General features: G+C 47.0%; 1 protein-coding gene across 1 annotated transcript in view; it reads right to left on the reverse strand.

Moving 5' to 3' along the window:
• The window catches only part of LOC119423574 (glutamate receptor ionotropic, delta-1), a 458,437-nt gene that overhangs the window by 217,242 nt on the left and 236,517 nt on the right, over positions 1-4,678 (reverse strand). The window lies entirely within an intron of this gene.

Genomic DNA, 4,678 nt, shown 5'->3' on the forward strand with positions numbered 1-4,678 from the left:
TAGAAAGTACACCTGGACTATAGAAAGTACACCTGGACTATAGAAAGCACACCTGGACTATAGAAAATACACCTGGACTATAGAAAGTACACCTGGACTATAGAAAGTACACCTGGACATGTCATTTTGTGTCTGTCTCTACTTCCTGTCCTCTCAAACCAGCTGGTTGAAGCAGATGTTCGCTCGTCCTGAGCCTGGTTCTTCTGGAGGTTTCTTCCTGTTAAAGGAAGTTTTTTCTTCCCACTGTCTCCTCTGTTCTTGCTCAGGATGAGAGACTGTGACGACGTGAAGACTGCTTCCTCAAAGAGAGAGAACTTTAACAACTCTCTGTTATAATGTCTGTGAATGTTTTTGATCAGTGTCCTGAGACGACGTCTGTTTGACTTGGAGCTACAAAATAAACTGAACTGGCTCAACCAGGAAAGATGAACTAGTTTGGGAGCAGAGAGAGGCTCCGTCTTGTTCCTGAATGATGGAGCGGAAGGAATATGGATCAGCTGATCAGGGCCTCATCCTTGGTAATAAAGACGTTGCTTTGGTCTGTCATGGTGAAGAGAGAGTTGAGTCAAAAGGTAAAGCTCGGTAAAGCTTCACCAGTCCAGAGGAAGCTGAAAACTTCTCAGTATGTGTAGCTGCTGCATGACCTTCCACAACAAACTGCAGCCCACTTCCTGTTTGTCAGCTCGTCTCCTGAAAGATGGTTTTATTATCTCAGACTGGGAAGCGGAGCCGTGGCTCCCAGGAGTGACTTCCACATGAGTGGAAGTTTGAAAGTGAAGCGAGTGTGCAGACCTCGGGACGCCACTGAGCTCTCAGATAAAACAGCAGCGCCTGCAGCCTCAACACAAGGAGAGTGATGAGGACGCCAGCCTGCCAGCAGTGTGACAATAATATCTCTACTTCACACATCCGTGATGTGCACGCTGATGCACAGCTGTACTGCTGCCAGTGTGTGTGTGTGCAAAAACACACAGATCTGAGTGAAATCCAGACACTCAACCTTGAATATCCTCTCCATCTCTTCACATTAAAGCCCCGGAGGATGGAAACGTTGCTGCGTGTGCGTTGGGCGATGATGCGAGTCCCGGGTCGTTCTGTCAGCCACCAGGAGAGTGACTGACAGCTGAATAACAACATTAGCATCTTGGGACCCGTTTTATGATCCTGTTTATAGCAAATATGGACAAATCATCACACAAACAAACAGCAACTGTTGGATGGAGCGCCAACATTCTGTGAAAAATTATTGTGTTGGTCGTAAAATCAAATGTGGAGATGGTTCAGCTGGTTCACCAACAGATAAACACCAGTTTGGCATTAGTGGGTGACATTAACTGAAGTGGTAAAACACAACTGCCTTCTTCAGATTAGTGCACGACTAAAATTTATTAAACACGTGGAGTCTCTGTTGACCAAGAAGCCTCTTGTGACTGCAGGACGGCTCTGCTACGGCACCAACACCTGCCAGAACATCATGGAGGGTCTTGGGTCTTCAGGGGTGTATTATCACAGCTGGGTCACCATTCTGCTTGTTACAGATGGGTCTATGACGGCGTGATGGTCTGGCTCTGGGCTGAGGGCGACCGTTGCTCATTTAGTCAGATCAAGTCATTTTGTAAACATCATCAGTCACTGACCACGCTCAGCTTCACATTGGTCCATGACCTTCTCCTTATAGTATTCCAGCTCTGCTGCAGTCAAATGTTAAAGCATGCCGACATGTCTGCAGGATTTAACACACAAAATGAGACCACCTCTGCAGCTACTTGTAATATTTGCCAATCTGATATATTTTTAACAACAACAACAATACAGATACGCTCACTGGCTGTAACTACCGTACCCACCACTGCGCCCAGTATTCACTGGTTAACTGGTAACCATTAACTTCACGCAGACGCTCTCACTGGTTCATTAGGACATCATTACCTGCAGTGTTCCCTCAGTGAGGACTGAACTAGACAAAAGGACCTTCTCCTACTCCGCTCCTGTTTCCTGGAACATCTTGTAAAAAGACCTGAAGCTCTCGACCTTTGACCTCTCTAAGTGGCTTCAGACATCTGATAAGTTCCTGGAATAAACCAACGCAGACATGTTCCTGTTTTTAATATTTTACATCACTTTATAATGTTGCTGTTGTTGTTTTTTAAATACCATTTATTATTTTCACTTGTTATTCTCAATGTGTACGTATTCTTTATGAGTGTCCATTGTTGTCATCACTCTGTTAAATCAGGTCCGTCTTGTAAATGAGTCCTCGAGGCTCAATGACACAAAGTTCTGACTGTTTTTTATGAATCAATTACTTGTTTCCTGCAGTAACATGAAAACCATTTTAAATGTTTCTCATTTGATATTTTGACTTTTTATTCAAATGAATCGACTGTAAACGGTTGAAGACGGTTCATTTCATTTGAAGTGAACAAACTGAGAAGAAGATAAAGTTTTCAGATCTTCGGACGTCCAGGTGGAACGAGCTGCAGTTTGTTGACCCGTCTGTTAGCGTGACCGAGTCCGGCCCGTGTTGCTGGCGGTGCAGTTGAACGAGCCGGTGTGTCCCGCTAACGATGGAGAAACAGACAGGTCATGTCTGCAGGTTCATCAGAAACAACCTCAACCATCTGTCCTGCGGACAACCGGAGCAGGTTGGTTGTTACCACAAACGGAGATAAACGTTTCGGCTCGACGCAGAAAATGAAAGTACACAAAGTTTGCAAAGACTCTGCAACAACAAGCACTTAGCAAGTAAAGTGTCTAAAAGTCTCCCACAGAGAGAACTTCCAGGAGCACTTCTTCATTACGACGTGCTCCGGCTCCTCGGAGGCTCCGGAACTTATTCTCAGTTTCATCCTTTTAGCTGCTGCTCTTCTCTAAAGTGACTTGGAACGAGTGCAGCGGTAAGAAGATGCTGCAGCTGCTCAGAGGACGCTTCAAACGATCACGTAAAGAAAGACCCGGCGGGAGGAAAACGCACACCGTGATGGTCGAGGGAACGTGTTTAATGGATTACAGGGAGGTGGTGAGAAGAGCCATCGGAGGGCTTCAGTGTGGGGAAGTTGAGGTAAAGTACGTTACTTTGAGAAGTTTGTAATCAAACAGAAATACAGAACTTCTCTGGCAGGGTTTCCAGTGTGGGACCGAGCTTCATCTTTTCATCGAGTGTCTTTAAAACACCAGTCTCTGAGCAGAACGACTTCCTGTAACGGAGCTCGTGTGCCCCCACCGCTCCGTCTGGAGGCTAAGATTACATTTGTGTAAAACCGCACCTCCTCCTAATTGTAACAATGGATGATGTTTGCATTCGTGGAGTAAATGGGTTTTGGTTTTCCAATTAGAGTCCGTTAATGGAACTCCACAGCTGAATGAGGAGATGGAAATGAGCCGAGCTGTCTGTGGGACCCGGTGACCAAACATGTAGAACATCTTTTTATGTGGGGCGCCTTTAGAAACACGTTGCTCCGGCTTTGCTGAGCAGATGCTCAACAAGCGTAAAAAGTGTTAAACTACTAGAAATGTCCCCAAAACATGAAACGACGTGACAAATGAAGAAAAACCCGAATGATTCAGGAGAAGGTTTCCATTCCAACCATGGGTCAGACCAAAGATCTGTCAGAAGAACCAGACCTACATCTGACTGTAAGAGCCAGAAGATTAGAAGGTGACGTTGGTGGCGTGCTTTGTTGGATAAATAAATATCCTTTCAGCCTCTCTTCACTCAGATAAGCCACTCTGAGGACACGAGAAGACTTTTCAGACCAGTTTCCATGCAAGGGGCAGAATTCAAACCAGATGTCACAGTGGGCAGGGAACATGTTCATCGTTCCCACAGGTACAGAAGTTCTGTTCCCAAACGGACAAACAAGTTCCTGGACATCCTCTGTCGGTGTCAGATGGTAGAAGGTTCGTTTTGCAGTCACATGACCACGTGCCAGCTGACAGGCGCAGCGTGGAGTAGACACGGCTCTTTGTCTCCAGAGACTTCTACCGTTAAACCTTCCACCTCCGTGTCTGCCGTCACATTCTGTCCGCTGACTCGAGCTGCTCGAGCTGCTGCAGCTGCTCGGGGCCGGGAGGCGCCGACGTCAGACTGTGATTTCTGAGGCAGAGGAAATATCACCGGCATCTCAGGGGAGAGCTAGACGAAGAGCGGCGCTCGTTCAGGAAATCAAACTCACAATTAGAGAAGAGGACGGAACAAAAGAAGCTTTGAGACGTTCCCTTTCATTCCAACGTCGTCAAAACAGAAACGTCTGGGGAGAAGGAAGGAACCGTGAGAGCTGCTGAACGTGTCCAGATCAGTGTCCTCGCTGAGCCCAGCTCCAACCAAACGCATGAGAGGAGGCTCCAGACGCTGCCGTGCACTCAGGGAGGAGCACTGATGTCCCACAGATGTCCCACTGATGTCCCACTGATGTCCCACTGATGTCTCACTGATGCCTCACTGATGTCCCACTGATGTCCCACTGATGTCTCACTGATGCCTCACTGATGTCTCACTGATGTCTCACTGATGTCCCACTGATGTCTCACTGATGTCCCACTGATGTCCCACTGATGTCTCACTGATGTCTCACTGATGTCTCACTGATGTCTCACTGATGTCCCACTGATGGCCCACTGATGTCTCACTGATGTCCCACTGATGTCCCACTGATGTCCCACTGATGTCTCACTGATG

Source organism: Nematolebias whitei, chromosome 17 (genome assembly GCF_014905685.2).
Source record: "Nematolebias whitei isolate Nwh7 chromosome 17, NemWhi1, whole genome shotgun sequence".
NCBI lineage: Eukaryota > Metazoa > Chordata > Actinopteri > Cyprinodontiformes > Rivulidae > Nematolebias > Nematolebias whitei.